This window comes from Rhipicephalus sanguineus, chromosome 1 (assembly GCF_013339695.2).
Source record: "Rhipicephalus sanguineus isolate Rsan-2018 chromosome 1, BIME_Rsan_1.4, whole genome shotgun sequence".
In the NCBI taxonomy this organism is placed as follows: Eukaryota; Metazoa; Arthropoda; class Arachnida; order Ixodida; family Ixodidae; genus Rhipicephalus; species Rhipicephalus sanguineus.
The window spans coordinates 323,020,683-323,032,767 of NC_051176.1; the positions used below are offsets into that span (position 1 = coordinate 323,020,683).

General features: G+C 47.9%; 1 protein-coding gene across 2 annotated transcripts in view; it reads right to left on the bottom strand.

Annotated features, from left to right (window-relative positions):
- Positions 1–12,085, bottom strand: part of LOC119379499 (actin-binding LIM protein 3) — a 618,577-nt gene that overhangs the window by 178,038 nt on the left and 428,454 nt on the right. The gene's annotated exons all lie outside the window — the stretch shown is intronic.

Below are 12,085 nucleotides of genomic sequence, written 5' to 3' on the forward strand. Positions count from 1 at the left end.
AAAATCTGCGACATCATCATGACGTCACATGATGATGTAATCACGACATTGACGCTTGGTCCAAGGTGGACCGATCACAGAGGCACTGCAAAACTAGGTGAGGTGCAGAAGGCTTGCAATGCCTCCAATCCTGGAGGCAGTGCAAAACCACGTTGGGTGCAGGATGCTTTCGGAGGGCCAATCCAATCCACTGAGAAGAATAAGATGGCTTTCGCCTTTGAGTCGTCTTACGCAAATGCATAAGAGACCCTACAAATTTTTGCCATGCATGCTTACTTCTTTTTTGTAATGTGATTAGGTTTCACCCACAAAAACTTGCCACCGCTCGGCATAGGAGTGCCGCAATGTTTGGGAACTTCTCAATTGTTTAAAGCTATTCTGGTAAGATTGCACACACGACATGAGTAGTAGAGTTCATCCTCGAGCCAGAGTGAGCCCCAGCAAAAAAGCTGGAATTTTCAATCCGTCATGTATAAAAGACGACGCCTTCTGCTGACGATCAAATTACCGTTGACCGACGATTTTGATCATTGCACCGAGTGTCATCTCTTTTTCTGGACACAAGTTCGCACAATAAAGTGTTTCATCTTTACCTGCTTGAGTTACACTCAAACCTCATTATAACAAAGTCACATATGCCACGAAAATAACTTTGGTATTTCCGAAAATTCATTATAAGCGTTTATTCATAACACTGTATCTATCACAAGACTATTCTTCATTTACTTCGTTATAACTGATAATTCGTTATATCGAGGTTTGAGTGTAGTGTCCTTCACTGTCATGACCACCATGCGACATTATGGAGCAAAAAAGACAGCATTGAGCAGAAGGAAAACTGTGTTTTGGAACAGCTAGTTGGAAAAAGAAAACATGGCTGACCCCTCCGTCGTAGGAATTGGTATAACACAAAGGGAAACGTGTCATCACAGACGTAGTTGAGCGTTTGGTGTGCTTTCTTTTGCCCCAAGGGCGAAGGAATGAGTGCTATAGCTGCAAGTTGTAATGTCACGCGAAGAAAGGCAAGCAGCTCGAAACTTGCAACACGCTGCGCCAGCGGAAAGGACGCACGGAACAAACATACATATGATGAGCACGAACTGCCACAGTTGTAACTTATTTCTGTGTGAGCAGCACGCTCCTTTCCTTTCAAACAAGTGAGCGTTCAAGTGAGTGAAGTGACCTTCGTGCTCTCAATGCGAGCTTGTGGTGAGAGCACAAGACGTACAAACCACCGCCATCACGAGATAAGCGGGCGCACGAGTAACCACACCCTGTAGGGGCGGCGCTCATCGGAACGCGTGAGGAGACGACCTTTAAAGCGCGTTCTTTGAGCCCTTTGCGCCATCTTGCTAGTGATAACAAAAACGCGCTGATGTGCCACCGATCTCCGAGTACTGCCACTGGCAAATGTTGTATATAAATAGCTCGCCATTAGCATAGCGAAGAATGCGCCGTCTGTGGCCGAATCGTTTCGCACCGCACGCTGCGGAGTGAGGGGTCGTAAGTTCGACTCCTGGTGATGGAACTTTTGCTTCTACTTTTTTCTTGGCCATCTGTTAGTCTTTATATTTTACAAGGTCATATCCGTGATGGAAATACGTCAGTGGAGCCGTGGTGGACCCCGGCATAGAACACTTTCCTGTTAAAAAGAAAAAGAGAACCCCTTCAGTTATGGAATAGCGCAGAACAAAAAATTATTTTATGACAACTAAGGCAAGTAATGCTTCATGTCAAAGTTACTCAAATGATAAAGTTGCTAATATTGAAAGAATGAGAGCTTGGGTATGTTCGTATTCCATCTTAACACCCATGGTGCACAAAAGGAACAAGACACAGAGGTTTGACGCAGACACAGCGTTAACTTCCCACAACTGATTTATTTTACGAAGCAGTACAAGTAAATATACATGCCTGCCAACCTCGAAATTAGGGCGGGGGATCTAGTGTACATATCAGTTTGCTGTTTCTCAGGGCTAGGGTTGTCATAAACCAATGACTGCCAGTGGTCCTACTGGAACTCACAATCATGCAGTACATGCACACGTGCATAAATGAGGGGCAAGATCTGCTATGTCCCGTGACTGCAAGTAGCCCCTTGACGACCTTAATGCGCTTTTTTGCATGAGACCATATACTGCGGCAAAAGTGGCTTCAGCATTCCACACCGGATCAGAAAACTTTGGAACCGATTTCCTTAGTAATTATATATTTCTTTTCACAGTGGCACTAGCGCTGTTCTTCGGGAGATTTATGGCGGTGCCCGTACAATCGGGAGGATTGCTCAAAATATGGGAGTCTCCCGGGCAAAATGGGAGAGTTGGCAGGTATGAATATAGCAACCTGGTAGCAACACACACTACCCGATTCCTATATTTTTAGATGCCAACAGTCAGTTTTCGTGTTTGATGAGGCATCTAAGCTACTGCGGCGGCCATCCCCCCGTCCATTTTACGGGGTATATATGTGTATTTAAACGTGGGAGCTCAGTTAGTAGAGCATCAGACGCGTTATTCAAAGGTCGCAGGTTCGGTCCCTGCCCGCGGCAAGCTATCTTTTCGTCCACTTTTCTTTCTTCACATTTACATTACATTTAATACTAATAACATCCCCTATACTTTTCTTGGCATTATTGTCTGTTAGTTCTCATTAATATTGTGTATAACTAAGAAAAACGAGACCTTAAAATTTCCACTTCTTTCCTTCATTCATAGCAAGGGTCTCATTCTGGCAGACTTGATGCTTTCAGGTAGTATGCGAGGGATTATTGGTCAGCTGCCAGCTCGTAATAAGTTCAGGTACTACGTGACGCCAACAGGCAGAGAAAGTGTGTTCCACACTCACCGTCATGGCTACTGGCGGCGCTGACTGACATTCCCACGTTTAAATACACATATATGCCCCATAAAGCGGATGGGGGGATGGCCGCCACGATAGCTCAGTTGGTAGAGCATCGGACGCGTTATTCGAAGGTCACAGGTTCGGTCCCTGCCCACGGCAAGCTATCTTTTCGTCCACTTCTCTTTCTTCACATTTACATTACACTTACTACTAATAACGTCCCCTATAGTTTCCTTGTCAGCCTGTCAGTTCTCATTAATATTGTGTATAACTAAGAAAAACGAGCCCTTAAGATTTTCACTTCTTTCCTTCACTGTGCAAACTGTCCTTCAGGAAGAGTGTATGCTGAGCTTGGCTAGTGAATCCGGCCTGAGAGTGGTCCACCTAAGGAGGTGTCCAAGCTACATGGCACATATTGCCGGTGCTTCACACGATTAGCCTCACGTGCTCGCTTGTGCATGAACTCAACAGGGCGAGATCAAGTAGAGTCCCTTTGATTAAGAAGTAGACAACGCCGTCTTGCGGAGGCGGTGCATCGTGTGTAGCCATGGCAATCCACTCATCTGGGCAAATTCTTGACACGTCAGCAGTTGTCGGCTTCTGTGGTTTCAAGCAGCATGGCGCAATTTCAGGGAATATTATAGTTCTGGCACAACACGGCACAGAAATTTGTAAATGTAGCACCTTGGCGCAATTGGCACAGCCTTACCGCTCCTGTACTTGCCAGGATGGACATGTCAAGCAAGTTAGAGAGTCGGATGTCGTAAGGCTATGTTTTTAACTTGTACGAAGAAGGACAGTGAAATGAGATGGTGCAACGAAATGACAAGTGCTCACAGAAGAAAGCAACAATGACAACCGAGTTGATATAACTGGGTGTAGGGCTCATACAACAATCAACATAAGAACTACACAGTAAACAGCCAGATGTGTTACAGCCTTTGCTGTGTGTGTTGTCAGAGTAGCTGTAGGAAAGGACGCTCACTCCAGTGATTATAACAACCTTTATTTCATGCAAACTGTATAGAAAACACTCACATAACAAGTGACATCACATACAAACGTTTTAAACATCTGGACAATAGATAATGTGGACATGAGATGCAGCATTAGAGTTATCACCACCTCCTTAAAGAGGCACTAAAAGCAAATAATGTTGTATGTCAAGAGTAAAAGGTCAATGCTTGAGAACATCTAAGACGTCAACATTAGACACAGCAGTGCTTCAGTAAACGAGAAATGAAGGTAAATGTGTTACGCGATTTGCGCCACCAGTGGGACGTTCTGGAATACAAGCCCAATGACTTAGAAAGGCCTCAGTGCCCTGCCATGGTGATCTAGTGGTTATGGCGCTTGACTGCTGACCCGAAGGTCGCGGGATCGAATCCCGGCCGTGGCAGCTGCATTTTCAATGTAGGCAAAATGTTTGAGGCCCGTGTATACTTGGATTTAGGTGCATGTTAAAGAACCCCAGGTGGGCGAAATTTTCGTGAGCCCTCCACAACAGCATCCGTAATAATCATATCGTGGTTTTGGGACGTTAAACCCCAGATATTATTATCATTACACCTATCATTTTCCTTTCCATCGCTCGCTGCGTCGTCCTCAGTTTAAGTTGAACCCTCTTTGTAAGTCTCCAGGTTTCTGCTCCATAGGTAAGTACCGTTAAGTACCGGTACCGGTAACCTTAAGAGACAGGAAGAGAGCAGAGTGGGTCAGGGAACAAACGGGGGTTAAGGATATCATAGTTGAAATCAAGAAGATGAAATGGAGATGGGCCGGGCACGTAGCACGTCGGCAGGATAACCGGTGGTCATTAAGGGTAACTGACTGGATTCCAAGAGATGGCAAACGCGTGAGGGGGAGACAGAAAATTAGGTGGGTAGATGAGATTAAGAAGTTTGTAGGTATAACGTGGCATCAGAAAGCACAGGACCGGGTTGATTGGCGGAACATGGGAGAGGCCTTTGCCCTGCAGTGGGCGTAGACAGGCTGATGATGATGATTATTATTATTATCATTATTAGGCCTCAGTACAATTATTCATGAGTGCTAAACTACCCACCACAAAAAAGAATGCTTCATTATAAGACGGAACAAAATGACGCTTTTCATACAAAAAAGAACTCTGTGTTACTCTTTAGAACTACGCAAGTTCCGTTTTCACTGGGCTGCGCTCTGCTAAAGTCCCTTGCTCCGCTGCGCCGGCTACCAGACAGAGTGGGCATGGCAAATGCACATCAGAAGGCCGTTCTCAGAGACAGGAAGTGTGAATTGCACAAGTGGTATGCAGACTACGAAAACGTGACTTCCTTTCAAATTAAACATTTCTTTGGCATGAAACAAGCACTTAGAAGTGTCTGGAACATAATTTCAACAATCCATGTCAACTTAATACCTGCCTTTAGTGTCCCTTTAAAGGCTCCTTCTTGGATATGCGCTGTTTTTAAAGAATAACGACAACGAAGACGCAGACACAGACAGAGGTGAACAGGACAAAGCGCATCCAAGAAGTCGACGTGAACCAAGTAGCCCCAGTCATCGCCTTACTCACATTGATTTCAAGGCTCGTTCACACCAAAGGCAGAGTGGCCAAAGCGGGCAAGCGGAAAGAGGAGAAAACCTCCTCACCAGGCGGATGAGCGGGTGGATAACGAGGCAACTAGTCCGATCGCTCGGGGACCGATTTTTTTCCGCCGACTGAAGCTCTCCGCTTTGCCGCAGCCAGTCAGTACGACATGCGGCGGTGGCGCTGGTGTATCTTTGGGAGAAGCAGTGTCACGTGTGCACAAAAGCATGAGATGCCTGGCCTCCTTAGCAGCGCAGGCAGCCAAGAGAGCCATGCGATCTGAACAGGTATGTACACTCGCAGTCTCGCCGCTTTGAAAAGCCCGCTTGGCCGCTCCGCCTTCGGTGTGAACGAGCCATATGGCCACAGTTGCAAAGGAACTCAGCAGCACAGCCAATGAATCACTTATACTGGAAACAGTGTGCAAAAGGAAAGTCTATTACTGAGCTCGCATGTAGCAGTCTACCTGTCAGATGACCAACTCGCATTCTGTAACCAGGCAGGTGCTAGACAGATCCTCACGTGCTGCCTGTAGCACTATTAGTTCCCATCTACTCCACCAGCTACGTTCCGCCAGTCTCCCCTTCAAGTTTAGCCAACGTCATGCCAGTGGTCTCCGATTTTCTACACATTGCCCGTGAGATGGAACAAAGTTCTCGCCAATGAGTTTGCACCAACATTTCCACAGCATATCAGTGCGTTGATCCCATGCTTTGTTCGATGCACATCGTGTCGTTGCAACACCGGCCAAAGAACTTCAGCGAAATGCTAGTCGCACTGAATGCGTATCCCCAAGCAGCAAACAACGTGCAGCTGCATGTGAGACATGCTGCAGCCCAATGTTGGAGGCCTGCCAACAGGAACCCGCAGTTTGGAAGCACAAAATCTCATCCTTGCCTAAACCAAGACAAAGTTGAATCTCTGCAAACCAATGGTCTCCCAAAGCAAGCAGACAAAGTTGAATTTCTGCAAACCAATGGTCTCCCAAAGCAAGCAAAACTGAGCTATTGCTCAACAAACTTAGTTCAACTGTATTCAACCATGGCAATTTTTTACCCGACTATCATGTGGAAAATCATAGCTACCACCATCGTCTTTGCAGCCATTCTGCTGTGAAACAAAGTGGACCAAGAATTTCTGGTTTCTTTCTAGACCTACAACAGTGCATGCTCTAACCCCATACAACCTCGGCCATTCAGCACCCAGGCTTACGTACCTGGTTTGAGGGTTGGCAACGAGAGAACCACAGGGCTAGTACGAAATATCTGACTGAAACTTCAAGGCCAATTCAAGGATATCAAGAATTCTGAATGCCAAAATACAAGGAGGGAGAAGACAAACTTTATTCATGCATCTTATAAGCATTTTATGAATCTCTTTCTGAGCTGCAATTTCTCTCTCGACAGTATCTTTCAAGTGCGGAGCACTTTAGAGGCCCGGCCTGACATATGCTGTCGTATGTTGTCATCGTATGCTGTCGTTGAAAACAAAATTGTGAGAAGCAGCAGAAGAAGTAGAATGTTTGTATATTGCCACGCCCGCTTCATGTTTTATTTTGATGTATTCGGGTTTGACCAGCAAGGATGGTTAGCAACGCTCGGCGCTGACCGTGCCGCAGTGTTCGAGAAGCTTCGCGATTAGTCTAGATTATTCCGGAGCTTGTGCGACCATCAGTGATAAGACCGGAAAGTTCGATGTGTGATGCATAAAAGACGGCACGTCCCAGCCATAGGCAGTTGATCAACGGTCGACGCTCTGTTCGCCGCTATCAGTTTATTGCTGTAGTTTGTCTTTCAGCTTCCCGACCACAAGTTCGGCCAAATAAACAGACATCACGACCACGTGACATCTGGTGAAGGTGCTGGGTGCTGGGAGGTCGTGACGTCGACGAAGACAGCAGTCAGCATGTCAGAGATGAATCTCTTTATTTGGCCGAACTTGTGGCCAGGGAACTGAAAGTCAAACTACAGCAATACACTGATAGCGGCTAACAGAGCGTCGACCGTCGATCAACTGCTCATGGCTGGGACGCGCCGCCTTTTATACATCACGCATCGAACTTTCCAGTCTTATCACTGGTGGTCACGCAAGCTCCGGAATAATCTGGATTATTCGTGTCCTGCGCGCAATCTTAACAAAACGATCTACTACTATCGCGAAGCTTTGCCGAGCGTTGCTACCATCCTTGCTGGTCAAACCCGAATGCATCAAAATAAAACATGAAGCGGGCGTGGCAATATGGTCCCCAGCCCGGAGAAAATTGTCCTTTTTGCAGCCTATCGGGCGAGCTCGGAACGCGCCCCCCTGGCTGTAACCTGACACCGCAGGGCAGCTGCGGGTAAAGGAAGCGAGGGCAGCGGACAGCGCTGTGACCACCGGGGGAGAAGGCAGGACGAAGATGACGTGGTAAAGGCGGCAGTCGCAAATCGCCCTCCGTGCCGACAAGAAGTATTTTACTCATAGTGTATTCATGCCGCCTTTTTCTGTTCATAATTAAACAGTTTTGTTACCAGAACGAACGCATCAGTCTTTCATTTTAACGAACGTGAACGACAAACTTTCTGGTGCCGAAATCTGGGACTCATCCTGCCGTGGACATTACAGTGTACTTCCAACTCCAACAACTCCACACCAGAACGTCCCTGTGATGATCGCCTGATACCGTCTTTCCGGTGAGATTACCAATGAACTATTCAGTGAACATGGAACGCGGGCACAAGAAACGCATGATCCTATGTGAACAGGGAAGGTAAGTCAGCCTCACACCAAACAGAGCAGGAGTGCTGCATGCCCGCTTGACATCTATACGGACAGAGCTCAACGCTGTCAACAACAAGATTGAGGCCTTGGTTTCCGAAGACGACCTGGAGGAACAGTACACACAAGTGATAGAGCATAATGACCATATCGTGCAATGCTTGGCATGGGTAGAGCAGCGAAGGAACGGCAGCTCAAAACAAGCCTCTCCAGCTCTAACATCCCAGGCTCGACCAGCTCAACAAATTGACGACGACGTAGCCGAAATGACGACGTCACAAAAATTAACGTCAAATTTCCAAGGCTTGAGCTGGTCAAGTTCAGTGGGCGACGGCATGAGTGGCAGCTCTGCTGGGAGTTGTTCGAACAGGTGGTGGACAACAACAATCAACTTTCCACACTGGATAAGTTCCACTACCTGAGGGCATCTCTTACAGGTGATGCAGCTGCTGTGCTTGCCGGTCTACCCCCAACGTCCTGGTGCTACGACGACACGAAGCATCTTCTGAAAAAACACTTGGGAAACGAAGAGCTTCTAATCCAGGAATACAGGAAGAACCTCATCGACATCACACCTGTGTGTGCTTCGGACGATATGCGCGGACTTCGGCATCTGTACGACACTGTGTCAGCGCATATCAGGGGACTAACAACTCTCGGCCGGAAGCTCGACACTTTAAGCTCCATGCTGCTCCCTACCTTGCGAAGAGCGGTGCTGAGGGAGGTCCTGCTCGACTTCAGCCATAAGTGAGTAGTGGAGACTTGCGGCCCCATCGACAATCAGCAGGCCACCACCGAGGGTTCATCGCTAATGACGGAGGAAGGAGACAGAGGTACAGTAAACACCTTCTCGAGGCTCTTGTCCCTTCTCCGAGTGGAAGTTGAAAGCCGTGAAAACCTGGCTGCCCTACAAAGCATGGACGTAAAGCAATCTCCGAAATCCAGTCCCAAAGAAGGCCCCTCATTGCACGCAAGAAAAGAAAAGCATACTCCATCTGCTGCAATGCTGCACCAATATGCCACTCAGGAAAATTGCTTCTTTTGTGATGCTAGCAGCTACACAACACAGAACTGTGGTGAAAAGAGAATGATAGCCAAAAAGAAGATACCTTTACTATCCAATGGGAGGTGCTTCAGGTGCACAAAGAGAGGCCATCCGGCCCGAGAATGCTGATCTAACATACGATGCGTGAAGTGCGAAAAAAGGCACGCCAGCACAATGTGTGACCCAATGTATGCAAACGCACGACAACCGAATGACCCCGTCGCAAACGTGCACATTACTCTGGAGGCTACCGTCATAGGCAGCAGAACCGCCACAAAGAAGACAGTTCTGCTACAAACTGCGAAAGCTTGGTGTTGCAAAGAGGCCTCCAGAGCTCGGGTGCGAATATTGTTCGATGGTAGCAGCCAATGATCGTACATCACATTGGCTACGTCAAAGAGATTAGGATGTAAACTCATCGGCAGCGAAAGACTGACAGTTGGATTCTTCGGAGGTCGTCAAAAAGAAAGGCTGTTCAACAGAGTGTCTGTCAAACTGAAAACAAGAAATCAACGGGAATTCGAGATATATGTTCTGTAGACAGACATTATTTATGACCAAATTCTCCCTCCACCACCGAAAATGTGGACAGACAGACTGCTTTGCTGCACTCGGCTACGAAGTTGCCGACTTCAACAACGATGGTGACCCTCACTCTGTCAAGCTGCTCATTGGGTCGGATCGCTTTTGGCAGCTCACAACTGGCCGCACCACTAGGCTTGAAGGAAGGCTGAGAGCAGTTGAAACGATGTTCGCTTGGACTATTCAGGGGCCTGTGGAGGGGAGTAACGAATCGGCCCAGTGCACACAAACAGTGGCGCTTCGAACGTCACAGAAAGAAATGCGGCTGACGTACTTACCAAATTCTGGACACTGGAATCTACTGGAGTAACTGACACCAAGAAAATCGAATCCTACCCTGGAATTTTTCAAAGAAATCATCAAGCGAGTGGATGGTTGTCACGAGGTGGCCCTTCCTTGGAAGCCCGTAACATCGCTGCACCACAATAAGAAGATCGCCATGAAGTGTCTGCATCAATCACTTGACAAGGCGCCTTCAGAACTATCCAGACTTGTGTCAAGATTATGATTCAGTGATCAGACACTACGATCGACTGGGGATAGCGGAACTAGCCGAGGACGGCATCAGTGATGCCGATGCTGTCTATTATATGCACACCAGGCGGTGACTCACGACTCTCACAAGCTTCGAGTGGTTTTCGATGCCTCTTCGCACGGTAACTCAGAAAAGTCACTCAACGACAACTTGGAGAGTGGACCGAACTTGACAGCAGATTTAGTCGGTTTACTCCTGAATTTTCACCGACACCGAGTGGTGCTGGTGGCTGACATCAAACAAGCGTTTTTGCAGGTTGGTGTGAGACCTGTGGACCGAGATGCGTTGCACTTCTTTGTGGTTTCAGGCAACACCAAAACCTGGCGAACCACTTCCACCGATTGCAACTTGGGGTATGACTCGGGTTCTTTTCGGAACGATGGCTAGCCCATTTCTGCTCTCCGCAACGCTCCATCACCACTTGAGGAAATGCGAAGAGCAACACCCTCAAACCGCAAGTCCGCTCAAGAAGTCTTTACGTGGATGACTTGCTAACGGGAGCTGAAAGCAAAGAAGCAGCACTGAGGCTGTACAACGAGGCAACTGAAATATTTGAAGCTGCAGAAATGAAACTGCACAAATGCTCATCTAACAGCAAAACGCTTCGCCAGCGATTCCAGAGGGACTCCCAAGGCGTCATACATCTCGGCTATTTGTCGGGAGTGCTGAAGGTATTGGGACTGACGTGGGATCCATGTGCTGACCACTTAACGTTCTCTGCGTGCACAGATCACAATGAGAATGTCGAACACCCCACAAAAAGGTACATGCTGCAAACAATGGCACGGATATATGACCCACTGGGGTGGCTGTCTCCCTTTATCGTACGTGCCAAAGTCCTCTTTCAACAGCTGTGGCGCAGAAATATCGACTGGGACGACACTCTACCTGACGACATTGCGACAGCCAGGAGACAGCGGCTAGACAGACTCCTTCATCTGCGCGATGTTCAAGTACCCCGGTGTTACGGGTCGCAAACAAACGGAGGGATGACTACCTGCCTTCACATTTTCGCCAATGCAAGTCCAGTGGCATACGGAGCGGTCGCAACCTCACTCTGAAGGGTGACAACGAGACAGGTTCGACCATTCTGATCAGCAAATCAAGGGTTGCGCCAGTCAAGGAAATTACTCTGGCGAGATTGGAACTAATGGCATGCCTGCTTGCGGCTCGATTATGTCGCTATATTTTGGATACCCTCGAAGAGCAGCCCCCAAACATCTGCCTGTGGACGGAGTCAACAACTGCGCCCTCTTGAATCCTGGGAAATGCCGACCGCTGGCAGCAGTTTGTGCGCAACCGTGTCACTGAAATTCATCTCACGGACGGGTTTGCATGGAGACATTGCCCCAGAAAAGAAAACCCAGTGGATCTTCTGACACGCGGAGTACCAGCTGCGCAGCTTGCGACAAACGAGCTCTGGTGGAATGAAGCCCCATGGATTTTCCAGGCAGAGGTGGAGTGGCCCCGAGTGATTCCCGAGGCGACGTTCAACGAAGCCGAGCTAGAGTAACAAAAGACAACAAGTGCATTGCCGGCTACGACATTGCCACCCGCTGGTTCGGCCATAATCGACCTGAACCAATATGGTAAACTCTCAAATTTGATCAGAGTGACAGCGTGGATTTTTCTGTTCATCGCAAGAACGAAACTCCAAAGCCGAGAATTGGGATCTCTCACATTGAACGAGCTGAATAAAGGGGAACAATACTGGACACTTCGGGAACAGAGAGAGGGACTTCTAAGAGAAGTTGCG